Genomic DNA, 18,013 nt, shown 5'->3' with positions numbered 1-18,013 from the left:
AGTGACTTTTAAAAATCTTGAAAACCGCGCATGCGCAGATTATTCTCTCCCTGGCGAGCTGTCAGTCGGCTTTTTAAAAAAATCTTGGAAACCGCGCATGCACAGATTGTTCTCTCTATTTTATCAAGTAATTTGTCTACAATAGGTCCTATCTCTTAATAATATTTGTACACAAAATCCATTCTTCTCTCTTTGTTTCCTGTTGTACCAAGCTGTTTTTAATGTTCTAATAATTTTTGTTCCTTTGCGCTGTTGAAGTTCTTTAAGTTCCGGCGTTGGTCTGCCATTTTTAATTATTTTGGTCTTTTCCTCGTAAGTTTGCTTCGAGAAACTCTTCAGGTAATCACTATCCATCTTTAAAAAACCCGCCAAGAAACTTGCGCATGCGCAGTAGGCTGGTGCGCACGTGCAGTACGCAGCGCAACACATGAAGGCAGTCCACGGTGTAAAGGCAGAATCTCAGCTGCCTTTACGGACCGTTCCCACTAATGGCTTGAAGCAGCGTCGACGGCATGTAAGTAGCACATCCGCATTTTAAATGTACTGCGGATGAAGGGCACGGGGGAATTATGCCTCCCTAAGAGATCGATCTCTAGGGAAGCATAATTCTCCCGTGCCTTTACTATTTATGACAATTTTATATATGTTTTATATATATTTTATATATATAAAATAATTACCATTTTATAATTTTAGTCAGGGTAGGCACTGCCTACCTTGCCTATTCTGACAGCACGTGCCTGATCCATACATACATACATGAGACTTTTAGTTATATATAGATAGATATATGAATGTTCGTGCCATTCATAATAAGGTAGATGATTTATAACAAAAGCTGAAATAAACAGACAAAATTTAATAGCTATTATATAAGGCACCCTAATATATTCAAGGGTGTTCAACATTAGGAAGGAGAGCCAAAAAGCAAAAATTGGCAGTGTTGAGAACTGATTTTGGCTTTACAAGATAAGGAACTGGAATCAATTTGGCTTGCACTAAGATATGTTAAGAAAATATTGGAAGGAGTTATTTATACGTCACCAATTACCATTTGGGTCTTGCGCTAATCAGAAAATGAAATGTGTGTGTAACTGGGATAATACAGTCATTCTGTACGGAAACAAACCTTTCGGCCCAATGCGCCCATGTAGACCAAGAAGCCCCATCTAAGCTGGTCCCATTTGCCCATGTTTAGTCCATATCCCTCTAAACCTTTTCTATTCGTGTACCTTTCCAAATTGATTTTAAATATTGTTTTTGTACCTACCTCAAATACTTCCTCTGCACTTGCTCCATAAACCTATTATTGTCTGTGTGAAAAAGTTGCCCATCAGATTCCTATGAAATCTTTTCCCTCATACGTTAAATTTATTTAGTTTTAGAGATACAGCATGGACTCAATGCCAATTATCGATCATCTGTTCTGATGTCTGAAGAATAGTCTGAAGCAGGGTTTCGACCTGAAACGTCATCTATTCCTTTTCTCCAGAGATGCTGCCTGACCCGCTGAGATACTCCAGCATTTTGTATCGATCATCTATTCATAGAGGGTAAAGTTTAAATGAGATGTGCAAGTCATGCTATTTTTTTTAACACAGATGTTTGTTGGCATGTGGAATGTGTTGCTAGAGGCAGATACGATAGTGCTGTTGAAGATGTTTTTACATAGGCACATGGTTATGCAGTAAATTAGAGAGGTATGCATCATGTGCAGGCAGATGAGATTAGTTTAGTTTAGCGTCATGTTTGACAAAGCCATTGTGAGCTGAAGGGCCTGCTCTGTGCAGTACCTTTCTATGTTCTATTGAAGTACTGAAGAGCTTGTGAGGTGTCTCAGATGTATGTGGAAATGGATTGGACGGGCGGAAGAGGATGGGTTGAGGTAGTTGTGAATGAGTTTGGTGCATGAGGAGGCAGTAACAATGGGTCTGCCAGAGAAAGCCTGATTGTGGATTTTGGGAAGAAATGGGCAGAAATTGGGGAACTATAAGATTGGAAGATCAGAGGCTATAGAAGGGAAATCAGCAGAGATGAGGAGATACCTAAGGGTCTGGGAGATGAAGAAGGGTCTCCACCCAAAGCGTCACCCATTCCTTCTCTTCAAAAATGATGCCTGTCCCACTGAGTTTTAATTCAGTATTGTGTCTATCCTCGGGAGATAATAGCCTGGTGTTCATCTGTGGGGTCATGGTATGAGGCAGTGTCCAAGAGCTGGAAATAAAATTGTCCAGAGAGAATAGAAAGCTGATAGGGGAAGTCCAGGAGAAGGAAGAATGTTTGAGATGCGAGAACAGGTCATGACTAGGAGGTGAGGGCTCCTTGCCAGAGAAAAGGCCCAGAGGCAGAGGCAACAGAAGATGAGCTTGATATCATAATTAGCTCAGAACTCGTTGAGGTGTGGGCGGAGGGGTCCTTCTGCTGAGGATTGTTCAGCATTGGAGAGGGGAGGTTGAGAAGGGATGGTAAGAACCCAACAGGGTTGGGGCTGGGGTCAGATGAAGGCTCTGAGGAAGGCAAATGATGGAAGGGGGCTCAGTGGAGAGCAGGCGTATGGAATGGTGTGGGGGGGGGGGGGCAGAGGTGGTATAGTTAGTATAGGAGAAAGAGCAGCAAGACCCAGCAGTGTTGGCATTAAGGTCCCTGGTTTAAATGCAACTGCAGGAGCAGTAGGACCTAGGTGAGGGGCAGGTAGGGTAGTGAAAGCAGGGACTCTGCAGAAGTACTTGGACAGGTTGGGAGAGTGGGCAGAGAAGTGGCAGATGGAATATATCGGAGCAAAGTGTGGAGCCATGCATTTTAGCAGTAGGAATAAGGGTGTAGAATATTTTCTGAATGGAGAGAGAATCCAGAAATCAGACGTGCAAAGGGACTTGGGAGTGCTGGTGCAGGTTTCCCAAAAAGATAACCTGCAAGTCGAATCGGTAGAAAAGAAGGCAATCAATGTTAGCATTTAATTCAAGAGCACTAGAATACAAAACCGGAATGTAATACTGAGGCTACATAAGGCGCCAGTCAGGCCGCATTTGGAGTATTATGAGATGCATTGATGATCATTTTCCAATGTTCTATCGACTCTGGATCAGTTCCTGTGGATTGGGGGGTAGCCAATGTAACTCCACTTTTTAAGAAAGGAGGGAGAGAGAAAACGGGGAATTATAGACCAGTTAGCCGTACATCGGTAGTGGGGAAGATGCTTGAGTCAATTGTTAAAGATGTTATAGCAGCGCATTTGGAAAGCAGTGACATGATCGGCCAAAGTCAGCATGGATTTACGAAGGGGAATTCATGCTTGTCTAATCTTCTGGAATCATCTGGAAAGTAGAATGGATAAGGGACAGCCAGTGGATGTGGTGTATCTGGACTTTCAAAAAGCCTTTGACAAGGTCCCACATAAGAGATCAGTGTGCAAAATTAGAGCACATGATATTCGGGGTAGGGTATTGACATGGATAAAGAACTGGCTGGCAGATAGGAAGCAAAGAGTAGGAATTAACGGGTCCTTTTCAGAATGGCAGGCAGCGACTTGTGAAATGCCGCAAGGCTCGATGCTGGGACCCCAGTTATTTACAATATATATTAACGATTTAGACGAGGGAATTAAATGTGACATCTACAAGTTTGCGGATGACACAAAGCTGGGTGGCATTGTGGGCTGTGATGAGGATGCTATGAGGCTAAGGGATGACTTGGATAGGTTGGGTGAGTGGGCAGATGCATGGCAGATGCAGTATAACGTGGATAAATGTGCAGTCATCCACCTTGGTGGCAAGAACAGGAAGGCAGATTATTATCTGAATGATGTCAGATTAGGAAAAGGGAAGGTGCAACAAGACCTGGCTGTACTTGTACATCAGTCACTGAAATTAAGCATGCAGGTGCAGCAGGCAGTGAAGAAAGCTAATGGCATGTTGGCCTTCATTGCAAGAGGATTTGAGTTTAGAAGCAAGGAGGTCCTACTGCAGTTGTACAGGGCCCTGCTGAGACCACACCTGGAATATTGTGTGCAATTTTGGTCTCTTAATTTGAGGAAGGACTTTATTGCTATTGAGAGAGTGCAGCGTAGGTTCACCAGGTTAATTCCCAGGATTGCGGGACTGACATATGATGAAAAAAATGGGTCGACTGGGCTTGTGTTCACTGGAATTTAGAAGGATGAGAGGGCATCTTATAGAAACATATAAAATTCTAAAGGGATTGGACAGGATAGATGTAGGAAATATGTTCCCGATGTTGGGAGAGTCCAGAACCAGGGGTCACAGTTTAAGAATAGGCCATTTAGGACCGAGATGAGGAAACACTTTTTCACCCAGAGATTTATGAATCTGTGGAATTCTCTGCCACAGAAGAAAGTGGAGGCCAATTTACTGGATGTTTTCAAGAGAGAGTTAAGGGGCTGTCCCACTGCGGCGACCTAATTGCCGAGTTTAGAAGAGTTTAGGTGAATTTGAAAAAGTGTCATGTTGAAGACCTCCTTCGACTATGTAGAAGACCTCATTCGACTATGTTGAAGATTAGCTTCCGGAAAATTGGACACGGAATAGTGGTGAGTGAAGACGATCTCGTTCGACTATGTTGAAGACTATCTACGACTACGTTTGACTATCTTCGACTACCCTCGATTACCTATGAATAACATGTCGACCTACTACGACCTATTTCGACTAAACCAACGAGCAAAAAAAATATCGATTTTTACCATGGCGACCTTTTTTACTCGTGGGCATTTTTCAGCATGTTCAATAATACGCCGCGACCTAGCTGAGGCCTCAAGTATGTGGGTACTACTCTTGAGCATGAAGGAGAGTTACAAAGACCTCCTAGGACCTCGTGTCGACCATGCTGCGAGTACGAGTTGAGGGCAAACTCTTCTAAACTCGTCAATTAGGTCGCCGCAGTGGGACAGCCCCTTTAGATTGAGCTCTTTGGGCTAATGGCAACAAGGGATATGGGGAAAAAGCAGGTACTGATTTTAGATGATCAGCCATGATCATATTGAATGGCGCAGCTGGCTCGAAGAGCCGAATGGCCTACCCCGCAACTATTTTTCTATGTTCTATGTTCTCTATATGAGCAATTGTGGGCACAGTATATCTGAGGAAGGATGTTTGGGGAGATGTCAGAGGTGGTTACAAGAATGATTGGGTTAACATATGATGAGCGTTTGATGGCACTGGGCCTGTACTCGCTGGAGTTTAGAAGAATGAGGGGGGACCTCATTGAAACCCACTAACAAGTAAAATGCTTGGATAGAGTGGATGTGGGAAGGATGTTTCCACTCGTGGGATAGTCTAGGACTAGAGGGTTATAACCTCAGAAATAAAGGACGTTCATTTAGGAAGGAGAGTCTAGAGTCAGAGGGTGGTGAATCTGTGGAATTCTTTGCCACAGAAGGATGTGGAGATCAATTCAATGGATATTTTTAAGGCAGAGATAGATAATTCTTGATTAGTACAGGTGTCAGATGTTATGGGGAGAAGGCAGGAGAATGTGGTTAGGAGGGAGAGATAAATCTGCCATGATTAAATGGCGGAGTAGACGATGGGCCGAATGGCCTAATTCTACTCCTATCACTCATGGCCTTATAAGAGTCAATCAAGGGTAAGCAGTTGGAGCTGGCAGTGTCAATGCCCCCCTCGTGAAGTGGCCAGGGATGCCGTCAAACCCAGCTGAGTCGGGGTGCTGTGAGGATTGGCATACAGTGGCCCCATCCTTTGGCCCACCGGGAGCAGGTAAATAAGGTAGAACTGGATACTGAGTTTGAAAGCGTTGGCATTTATTGCAAAATTAGTCTTAAAGCTCTGAAGGCTTGAGAGGAGAATGAGAAATAGATGACTAGGACAATGCATTGATGGGCAATGGTTAATATGTAAAGGAAACAATGAATAAGTTACGAAACCATAGTCAAACAACAACATAGCAGTGCCTTTGGTCCACCATGTCCAGTCTAACCATCAAACACCCATATATACAAATCTCATTTATCAGCGCTTGACCCATGGCCTTTCATGCCTTGAAAATTCAAGTGTCCAAATGCAAAGTCACTGCCGCCACCCTCAAGGTGAAAAAATGTTTCTTTATATCTATATAACTAAAAGTCTCATCTTGACCCTGTCTGCGCTATATATTGATTTTAGAAAAAAACGCTGCCATATATCGCTATGATTTTTGGCCATCTTACTCACAGTCCTCCTCCGCTGAGGCAGTCCCGAGCATTTTTCCGATCGATGAAAAATAAAAAAAGGTTATGAATGTTTTAAAAATCTTGAGATAAGCTGATTGGTCCTCTCGCCTGTCAATCACCATGATGAAGGTAACGCCCCTTCCGGGGGGGACAGGACTATAAACCCCTGGCTGCTTGGACGTGAGTCAGTCACTTTGGAAGATCGCGAGGGAGAGGCCACAACTTTAATTCTGCTGTGAGTCTACTGAACTGTGAGTCTACTAATCTATGAGTCTACCCTTTATGTGGTTATGTGCTTTATGTGGTTAGCCCTTTATTTGCTTGCAATAAATGATTTGTTAGCCAGCAATGTGCTTGCAATGAATGATGATTTGTTAACCCTTAATGTGCTTGCAATAAATGATTTGCTAGCCAGCAATGTGCTTGCAATGAATGATGATTTGTTAACCCTTAATGTGCGTGCAATAAATGATTTGTTAGCCAGCAATGTGCTTGCAATGAATGATTTGTTAACCCTTAATGTGCTTGCAATAAATGGTTAGCCAGCAATGTGCTTGCAATGAATGATGATTTGTTAACCCTTAATGTGCTTGCAATAAATGATTTGTTAGCCCATAATGAAATGAAATTAGTTGTTTGGCCTGCCTTGTGCTTTTGCTTTGCCTTTGCTTTGTTTGAGCTCACCTGAAATGAAAGCAAATGGATTGTATAGTTGGCTGGCCCCGCCTGCCCTGTGCTTGACTTGACTTGAAATGGATTGACTTGACATGAAATGGATTGTTGGCCCTGCACTCACTGTGCTTGACTTGACTTGATCCACAACACCCATGCTAGCGCTCCAGAACCCGCCCCCCCCATCCCACTGGCCACCAAAATTGGAATTGGTGGAGAAGTGGAATATTGCGTTGGGGGACCAGCCCACCCGTGTGAACCTGGGACCCAATGGGTCCCACTTAGACTAGCACCCTCTAAACCTTTTGTTCCCTAACTCAAACCTGTTGCTACTGGTTTTAGACACCTCTTCGATGGAAATAAGTTTCTTTGTATCTACAACAACCATGCCTCTTGTTGTTTTGGGCACTTAAATCATGTTTTCCCTCAGCCTTCTTCTCCACTCCATGGAAAATCAAAAGCAGCCTCTTCACTCTGTTCTCAAAATAGAAATGCTGCATTCCAGGCCATATTCTGGCAAAACCTCCTCGGCATACAGTGCAATTATGTTCATTTTACAGCGTGGCAACTAAACTGCTCACAGTACTCCTTTTGTGGCTTAACAAAAGTTTTATAACGTTTTGCTATGCTCTTATGTTCTTTGCCTCCGCTAATGAAAAGGCAAACATCGCAAATGCCTTCTTTGCTATCTTTTCTATCTGTGCTGCCACCTGCAGGAATCCTTGGCCAAGTACATTAAGATCCCTCTTGGTTCTTGGTCCTCCAAAATATTCCAAATGGAATTTAAACTGGAGGTGGTGGAGGGAGGACTTAAGCCAGAAAGGGTTATTGGGAAGAAATAGTTTAAATTTAGTTGTTCATCAATAAGCTCTGTTCATCAATAAGCTCTGGGGAACTACCATTCATGTGTGTATCCTCCCCTTATCAATCCCCTGAAAATGCACCATCTCACATTTACCAGGATCCATCTTTCCATCTTTCTTTGCTCTACCTATGTTACCAACTAATCAATGCCATCCTGTAGCCTAAGACCACCCTCTTCACTATCAATAACATCACTAATTTATTTCTGTGTACCACTAATTTCCATCCTGCACTTCATCAACTTCACCACTAATTTCCATCCTGTACTGAAATTCATTTGGACCATCTCCGACATCTCCCTACCGCACCATCACAGGAAACAGATAATAGACCGACATCTACTACATACCATCGACGACACCAATAGCTATCTTGACTACACTTCTTCCCACCCTGCTTCCTTTAAAGACTCTATCCCCTACTCCCAGTTCCTCCACCTACGCCACATCTGCATCGGAGAAGTCCTCATTCTTTAGGGAACATCTTCCATTATAGATGAGGCTCTCACTAGGGTCTCCTCGATTTTCCGCAGCTCCGCTCCTACTCCCCCCATTCGTAACAAGGACAGAGACCGCTCCCTCCGTAACGCCCTGGTCAACTCGTCCCATCCCACACAAACCACCCCTTCCCGAGGTACTTTCCCTGCAACCGCAGGAGATGCAACACCTGTTCCTTTACCTGCCCCGTCGACTCCATCCAAAGACCTAAACTGTCTTTCCAGGTGAGGCAGAGGTTCACTTGCACCTCTTCCAACCTCATTTACTATATCGGCTGTTCCAGGTGTCAACTTCTCTACATCAGAGAAGGCAGGAACGGGGTACTGATTGGGGATGATCTGCCATGATCACATTGAATGGCAGTGCCGGCTCGAAGGGCCGAATGGTCTACTCCTGCACCTATTGTCTATTGATCAAGTGCAGATTCGGCGATTGTTTCGCTGAACACTTCCGCTCAGTCCGTCTTAGCCAATCTGATCTCCCGGTGGCCCACCACTTCAACTCCCTCTCCCATTCCCAATCTGACCTTTCTGTCCTGGGCCTCCTCTATTGTCAGAGTGAGGCCCAGCGCAAAGTGGAGGAACAGCACCTCATATTTTGCTTGGGTAGTTTACACCCCAGCGGTGTAAACATTGACATCTCTGACTTCAGATAGCCCTTGCTTTCTCTCTCCTTCCCCTTCCCCGTTCTCCCACTAGTCTTACTGTCTATCTTTGTCCCGCCCCCTCCACTGACATCAGTCTGAAAAAGGGTCTCGACCCGAAACATCACCCATTCCTTCTCTCCATAAATGCTGCCTCACCCGCTGAGTTACTCCAGCATTTTGTGCCTACCACTAATATTTTTCTCATCAGCAAATTTACTAATCACACCTCCTACATATGCATTTAAATTGTTAATATATATGACAAACTGCAAGTGTCTCAGGACTGATCCCTGTAGTACACTACTGGGCACAAGCTACCAACCACAAAAACTAGCTTCCACCACACCCCGTTTCTTAATACCAAGCCAATTTTGGAACCAATTTGCCAAGAAGAGTAAGGTGACGTGCCTCAATGACTATTGACCAGTGGCACTAACGCCGGTGGTGATGAAGTGCTTTGAGAGGCTGATCATGGAGCAAATCAACTCCTACCTCGACAAAAACCTGGACCCACTGCAGTTCGCTTACCGCCACAACAGATCAACGGTGGATGCAATCTCACTGGCCCTCCACTCCGCACTGGACCACTTGGATAACAAAAACTCATATGTCAGGCTGTTATTCATCGATTACAGCTCGGCATTCAACACAATCATCCCCTCCAAACTGGTTACCAAACTCGCAGAACTGGGTCTCTGCGCATCCCTCTGCAACTGGATCCTCGACTTCCTCATCCACAGACCACAGTCTGTTCGTATTGGTGGAAATGTGTCAGCCTCGATAACAATCAGCACGGGAGCACCTCAAGGCTGCGTGCTCAGCCCCCTGCTGTCCTCACTCTATACCCATGACTGCGTAGCCGTTCACAGTGCGAACTCCATCATCAAGTTCGCTGACGACACCACTGTTGTGGGGCGTATCACTGATGGGGATGAGTCAGAATATAGAACGGAGATCGAGCAACTGTCCATGTGGTGCCAGCGCAATAACCTGGCCCTCAACACCAGCAAAACCAAGGAACTGATTGTGGACTTTGGAAGGAGTAGGAGGGGGACCCACAGCCCCATTTATATCAATGGGTCAAGGGTTGAAAGGGTCAAGAACTTCAAATTCCTGGGCGTGCACATCTCTGAAGATTTTTCCTGGTCCGAGAACACTAACGCAATTATCAAAAAGCTCATCAGCGCCTGTACTTCCTGAGAAGATTACGGAGAGTCGGTTTGTCAAGGAAGACTCTCTCTAACTTCTACAGGTGCACAGTAGAGAGCATGCTGACCGGTTGCATCGTGGCTTGATTCGGCAATTTGAGCGCCCTGGAGAGGAAAAGACTCCAAAAAGTAGTAAACACTGCCCAGTCCATCATTGGCACTGACCTTCCTTCCATCGAGGGGATTATCACAGTCGCTGCCTCAAAAAGGCTGGCAGTATCATCAAAGACCCACACCATCCTGGCCACACACTCATCTCCCTGCTACCTTCAGGTAGAAGGTACAGGAGCCTGAGGACTGCAACAACCAGGTTCAGGAATAGCTACTTCCCCACAGCCTTCAGGCTATTAAACCTGGCTCGGACAAAACTCTGACTATTAATAACCACTTTCTGCTATTTGCACTTTATCAGTTTATTTATTCATGTGTGTATATATTTATATCATGGTATATGGACACATTTATCTGTTTTGTAGTAAATGCCTACTATTTTCTGTGTGCTTAAGCAAAGCAAGAATTTCATTGTCCTATACAGGGACACATGACAATAAACTCACTTGAACTTGAACTTGAACTTCCCTTCAATTCCGTGAGCTACAAATTTGTCAAAAGCCTTACTGAAATCTATGTAGATGACATCAACCACATGGCCCTCATTTAATAAATTTTGTTCACTTCAAAAAATTAAACCAAATTGGTCAGTCATGCATATTAACCAAAGCCATCTTTGATTAATCAGCGTCTTTGCACGTGTAGATGGAGAGAACTTCAATTTTCTAGGTGTAAATATCACAAATAATGTACTAATAATTTGGCCAGGAAAGCGCACCAATATCTCCACTTCCCCAGAGGCTAAGGAAATTCCACACCTCTCCCAATGATTCTTACTGATTTCTACAGCTGCACAATGAAAAGCATCTGTGAGAAATTTTGTGAATGTAGCTCAGACCATCACATAAACCTGCTCACCCCACCCCCTATATTTCACAATTCCTCAGGAAAGCCGCCAACATAATCAAGGATCAGTGACATTGTGGTCTTCTTAACTTTCTCATCAGACAGAAGATACAAAAGGTTAAAAGCACATACCACCAGCTGAACACTTTCTTTCCCACTGTTATCAGACTCTTGAACAGATCTTCCAGTCTTCCTCATTGCAACCTTACACTTTCTTTTATCTGCACTTCCTCTGTGACTGTAAGACTGCGCTTTATATTTCTTTTCTCTTCTGCACAACCTGATATACTCATGGATAGCATACAAAACAAACCTTTTCATGGTACCTCAGAACATGTCAATAATTCATCAATACCAGTACCTTTTGCTTTCAACGGATAACAAGTTATAGAATTTCACAATCCACCTTCCTGAATTCTCCTACTATAATGTCCTTGCCCAATGTGAATACAGATGGAAAATATTCAAGGACATTCATCCATTTTCTTAGACTCCATACAAGATCGTTCCCTTGGTACCTAATGGGCCCTATTCATGGAGCCATGTTGCAAAGAACCAGGGCCGGTGGCCAACACGTGCATGCCAACAAGGAATCCTTCGCTCAGTCCGTCTTGGCATACATGATCGACTTTAACTTCCCTTCCCATTCCCATACTCACCTTTTGTCAGAGAGAGGAGTGGTCTGAAGAAGGGCCTCGACCCGAAATGTCACCCATTCCTTCTCTCCAGATATGCTGCCTGTCCCGCTGAATTACTCCAACATTTTGTGTCTACCAATACTGACCTTTCTGTTCTGGGCCTCCTCCATTGTCTGAGTGAGGCCAAACACAAATTGGAGGAACAGCACCTCATATTTCACTTGGGCAGCTTACAATCCAGCGGTATGAATTTTGATTTATCTGACTTCAAGTGATCCCCTCTCTCTCTTCCCCACCCTAGTTGTCGTACTGGTTTCACTGTTAGCCTGTTGAGTATCACTGTCTGTATAACTTGTTATCACATTCCCCACCGCTAACAATGGACCATTATGGACTCCACCTTTCTTTGATCGTTGCTTTTTGCATATCGTTCATTCATTTATTCTATGTACCGTCTACATCTCTCATTCCTCTTTCCCCCAACTCTCATTCTGAAAAGGGTCTCAATCCGAAACATCACTTATTCCTATTTTACAGAGATGCTGTTTGACATGTTGAGTTACTCCAGCTTTTTGCGTCATTTTTCGGTTCTAGCATCTGCAGTTGCTTCTTACACAATCCCCATTTAAGGTAGTCCTATTTGCCTGGTTTGGACCTATATCCCTCTAAACCCTTCCTAAGCATGTACCTGTCCAAATGTCATTTAAATGTTGTTTGTGTACTATAACAAGATCCTGTTATCTTGGAGTATGACTCCATGCCTATTTTTCCATAACACTAAACTGTGTTGTCTGCTCGTATGTCAAGAAACGAAAGTCATTTTTTTTTGTAGTTGTTTATCAAAATTATTTCTACAAAAATTCAGTGAGAGTTGCCTTCATTCCGTTTCTCAAATTTTTGCGTTGTGATTTATGTTTGTAAGGGTGCATTTCTGTTGCCTGAACGACCATGGTGCGGGGGTAATCTGTACTAGAATAGTGTGATTTAATAGGATAGGCTTTCACTGAAACTTGCTACACGTGAAGACTGTAGATGAAGATTAGGCCAATTGCAATGTTCTCCACAATCTGATAGCCTAAATGCTTATTCAAGTGAGGTACAAGGAGAGACAGCATCATAAATTTTGATACATCGCGAGTCAGTGCTTTGAAAGAGGTGCTGATAAAAAGGGAAGGACAAAGGACAAAAGACATTTATTGTCACATACACCAACTGGTGCAGTGAAATTTGAGTTACCATGCAGCACACAAATAAGATAAACACAACACTATAGAATTTAACATAAAACATAAAAACATACCCCCACAGCGAAATCAACGTTTCCCACTGTGAGGGAAGGCAACAAAGTTCAGTCCTCTTCCTCTTGTTCACCTGTGGTCGAGGCCTCCGCAGTCGCAGATGTTTCAGGCCCTCTCGCCGGGATCATGGAGCTCCGGCGTCGGAACGGAGAACACTCTCAGCGGCCTGGAGTTCTGAATCGTCTGCTTCTTACCGGAGACTGCGGTTTCCGAAGTCCACAGGCCAAGCTGGCGGAGCTCCAACCCTGGCGATCCTCGGTAAAAGATCCCAGGCCTCCACGATGTTAAAGTCAGCACCGCCCGCAGCTGTAAGCTCCGCAAACCACAGCTCCACGGTGTTAAAGTCGGCAGGCCCAACACTCCGGAGCTACAACACGGCGATCTCGGCATGGCATCGCCCGCTCCGCGATGGTCATTCAGTGCTGCGCCGTCGCTGAAGCTCTGGCCGGTCTCCGGCAGGAAAGGCTGCACCAATCCAGATGGTAGGCTGCGAGGGGGCAAAGATGTGACTCGGAGAATAGACGCATCCTCGACCAGGTAGTGACTGAGAAGACGGTTTCCCCCTCCCCCCCCACCCCCCACATAAAATAAGACTAAAAGACCTCCAAAAACAAACTTTTAGACAGACTAAAAATAACAAAAAGAATGAAAGGACAGGCAGTTGCTGGCGAGGCTGCCACACTCGATGGCACCACCACTCGACATGCTGTTTGACCTGCTGAGTTACTCCAGCTTTTTGTGTCTTTTTTCGGTTCTAGCATCTGCAGTTCCTTCCTACACAATCCCCATTAAGGTAGTCCTATTTGCCTGTGTTGGACCTATATCCCTCTAAACCCTTCCCAAGCATGTAGCTGTCCAAATGTCCACCTGTCCAAAGGAAAGTAAACTAATGAAAAAAATGTAATGGCAAACGCACTGCTTGGTTAGATTTACCAATTATCCAATTGCAGCTCTTGTGATTTTCTGTAGGCTTCCAAAAGTTTTAAGCATTTGAGTCCATCGTTTTCTGTTATGCACTGGTGAAATACTGAAAAGACTTCATGCATAACCAGAAATCACTCATTACATCTGTGCTGATTTTGGGCCTGACTGACTTGATGTAATAAAAGATTCTGCAAATGAAGATTTATTTCCCACTATACTCAGGACAATGATTCAAATTAAATAGGAGCCTGCTTTTAAATTGTATTTCGGATACTTTATTGTTGCTAAAGGATATAAAAGATGCCATCGACACACATGCTGAGCAACCATTTAAGAAAAAAAAATCTCCATAGCTCACTTGTGTTTCATAAATTGCTTAAGGAAGTGCGACTGATCCACGTTTAAACTTTTGTTGTTGTGAAAGGAAGATGGATAGGTAGGATACAAATATAGCTATACCTCTGCCTGAAAGGGCAAATGTCTTTCACTCCCTCTTGTTCAGGGAGTACTGCAGATCTACAGATCTTCCAAAACAAAATAATCACATAAAAATGAAATCAACTGGAAGTATGCAAATTTAAATGGCGCCTGTGAAAGAAGATAAGAATTAGGAACACAAAAGTGCTGGAGAAACTAAGTGGGTGCAGCAGCATCTATGGAACGAAGGAAATAGGCAATGTTTCGGGCCAAAACCCCTCTTCAGACTTTAATTCTTTAAGAATTAGGAATAGTTTGTTTCAATTCTATTTTTTAGGAAGAAGTTTCTATTGAAAAGCTTTTATTGTATTGTCCAATATTATTTACTTCTGTTTTGCGCAATGTTACACTTTTTAAATGGGGTTTAAAGGTTCTGGAAGGGGACGTGCTGCATATTGAGGTAAAATCTAATTGAGGAATCCAATGTGTTGGAAGCCACAACAGGACGATCTTTAAAACAGCTAGGACGAGTTATCCAACTCACGATATGTCCCAAATAAAAAATGCTTTCATGGAAATCTTTCCCCGAGCAGCCAAATACAAACAGGAAAAGAATCAGAGACAGGCAGCTGGAAGCCGTCAGACAGTTTACACAACACATCCCTTGCTACAACCAATCCAAAGGGGAAAGATGATAGTCAACTAATTTGAAGATAACATTATTTTTTTAACTAATAACTTGGTGGCGAGAGGGGAAGAGGAAAAGCAGCACTTTGTTTTGTTTCCAAATCCACTTAAAAACATATTCTTTTTCTTGAATCCCTACAATGGACGTATCGCAATGTAAAATTACATATTTACTACTCAATGTCTGGATGCAATTGGAGATTTTACAGAATTAATTTAAATCTTTCTGTTGAAAACACAATTTAATTTGAAATTTTTCTAATTTAGTCGATCAAAACAGGTCAAAACAGAGTAGGTTGAATACATTCTTAAAAAATTAAATGAGTGTTAATAGCCACAAATTTGGAGTATTGCATGCAGTTCTGGTCGCCCCACTACACAAAAGGTGTGGAGGCTTTGGAGAGAGTGCAGAGAAGGTTTACCAGATGACTGCCTGGATTAGAGGGTTTCAGCTACAGGGAGAGCCTTGGATAGATTTGGATTATTTTCTCTGTGGTTGAGGGGAGACTTGATAGAAGTATTCAAAGTATTCAAAGGTTTTATTAGTCACATTCACATACACCGAGGTGTAATGAAGTGAAATGCTTTTTGCCATTTTGCAGCACACAAAAAAAGAATACAGACATAACACCAATGAGAGTCTTAAACACAAAGAACATCCCCCCCACAATGGCTCCCACCATGAGGGAAGGCACAAAGTCCAGTCCCCAACCCCAGTTCACCCATAGTCGGGCCTATTGAGGCCTCCACAGTTGCCTCTACGGAGGCCCGATGTTCCTGGCCGTTCTCGCCGGGTGGTGGTGCTCCGGCGTCGGGAGAGTCCTCACAGCGGCATGGGAACCCTGGAACGGCCACCTCCGTACTGGAGGCCGCGGCTTCCGAAGCCGACAAGGCCGCGCCGGATGGAGCTCCACAACTGGCGATCTCGTCATGGGATCCCAGGCTCCCAGTGTAAAGTTCGGCGCCGCCGCCCGCAGCTGGCCGCTCCACAGTCCCGCAGCTCCGTGATGTTGTTCCCGGCGGTCTCAGCTCACCGGAGCTCCAGCGCGGCGACCCAGGCAAGGCATCGCCCGCTCCACAATAGCGCTCCAGCGCTGTGCCGCCGCCGCTCCACGATAGCGCTCCAGCGCTGTGCCGCCGCCGAAGCCGAGGTTCTGGGCGGTCCGTGACAGGAAACGACGCTCCAGGCCCGCTGGTAGGCCGCGAGGACGGGTCGAAGCTGCAGCCCGGAGAAAAGCTGCCTCTCCGACCAGGTAGGGACCCTGAAAGGCAGTTTCCCCCTTCCCTTAGCATATACAATTATGAGGCATAAATAGGGTAGACAGTCAGAACCCTTTGCCCAGGGTAGAAATGTCCAACATTAGAAGGCATAGTTAAAAGGTGAGAAAGAGAAAATTTAATGGAAATGTACGGGGCAATTTTTTAAAATACAGAGAGTAGTGGCGTCTGGAACGTCGTGGCGGTGGAGGCAGATACGATAGATCCCCTCGACGGTGGCGAGGTCAAAGCCGGTGATGGACTGGGCAGTGGTCACAACTTTTTGTAGTCTTTTTCGCACCTGGACGTTCAAGTTGCCGAACCAGGCCACGATGCAACCAGTCAGAATGCTCTCTACCGTACATCTGTAGAAGTTTTGGAGAATCCTCTTCGACATGCCGATTCTCCGTAATCTTCTCAGGAAGTAGAGTCGCTGATGTGTCTTCTTTACAATTGCATCGGCGTGCTGGGTCCAGGAAAGATCTTGATATATGCATGCCCAGGAATTTGAAGTTATTGACCATGTTGATATAAACAGGATTGTGGGTCCTCATCCTTCCCCTACCAAAGTCCACAATCAGTTCCTTGGTCTTACTGATGTTGAGAGCCAGGTTGTTGTGCTGGCACCATTTGGTCAGACGGTCGATCTCACTTCTATACTGACTCATCCTCATCTGTGATTCGTCCAACCACAGTGGTGTCGTCGGCGAACTTGATGATGGAGTTCGAACTATGACCTGCTACGCAGTCATGGGTATAGAGTGAGTAGAGCAGGGTGCTGAGCACGCAGCCTTGAGGTGCTCCCGTACTAATTGTTCCACTTTTATGCATCTGTTCCACGTTTCATACATTTGCACAAGAGTCATGGTTGCCCCCCCCTCCCTTGACTCTGCAAGAGTCAACCAAATGGTGGATTAACATGGGTGCCCATGATAGGGTATCACATACGGATAGATTTCATTCCCAGAAGGTCATTAGTGAACTAGAAGGGCTTTTACAACATCTTCGTAGTTTATTGACTATGTTATGGAGTCTAGGTTCTTTAACATTTACTTTTAATTCCAGCCTTTAATTCCTTTGATCTAATTCTGTTGGTTACCATGGGAGGATCAATGGTCCAAAACTCTGGCTGCTGCAGCTCTGGTTACTGTCCAGTAACGTAACCACTTTGCCATTACACCTAACTGCATCATCTTTCCTCCTCAAGATTAAATAGATGTTGAGTTATAATTATGTAGTAGTGATCTTAGGGATGGGATAGGGAGTATGATGATATATTTCTTTCAGCCTACACTCTAATTGCAAACTTAGAGTATGTATACCAAACTATAAATACAGCAGGATATGTTAATAAGGTGTTTAAAAGCTTGTGGGATCCTTTTCTTTATGACAATATATAGAGTTTAAATGCAGGAATGTTATACTGGAACTGGATATAAAAATGAAAATTGGATAAGAAGGGAATGATAGGCTTGGAAAACACCCATAATATTTGAGCAATATCTGTGCAATAATTTGGTGAGAAATCCTGCCACACAGATTCAGTAGTTTTAGTTTCAGAGATACTGCATGGATACAGCCCACAGCGTCCACAGTCCATCAATTACCCGTTAACACTAGTTCTATCTTATCCCACTTTCTCATCCACTCCCTCACACTAGGAACAATTTACAAAGGCTAATTAACTAGAAACCTGCACATCTTTGGGATGTGGGAGGTAGCTGGAGCAAACGGAGGAAAACCACATGTGTCACTGGGAGAACC

The 18,013-nt window shown here is 44.2% G+C and overlaps 1 protein-coding gene and 1 long non-coding RNA gene across 4 annotated transcripts in view; both read right to left on the bottom strand.

Annotated features, from left to right (window-relative positions):
- dym (dymeclin) overlaps positions 1-18,013 on the bottom strand; it is a 327,900-nt gene that overhangs the window by 60,795 nt on the left and 249,092 nt on the right. The window lies entirely within an intron of this gene.
- On the bottom strand, positions 1,249-17,178 carry LOC116981042. Its single transcript, XR_004414145.1, has 3 exons — positions 17,169-17,178; positions 12,421-12,427; positions 1,249-1,293 (listed from the first exon to the last, which is right to left on the bottom strand). It is a non-coding gene; the product is annotated as an uncharacterized LOC116981042 (long non-coding RNA).

The sequence above is a fragment of the Amblyraja radiata genome, chromosome 1 (assembly GCF_010909765.2).
Source record: "Amblyraja radiata isolate CabotCenter1 chromosome 1, sAmbRad1.1.pri, whole genome shotgun sequence".
NCBI lineage: Eukaryota > Metazoa > Chordata > Chondrichthyes > Rajiformes > Rajidae > Amblyraja > Amblyraja radiata.
This window is presented reverse-complemented; position numbering and strand designations above follow the sequence as displayed.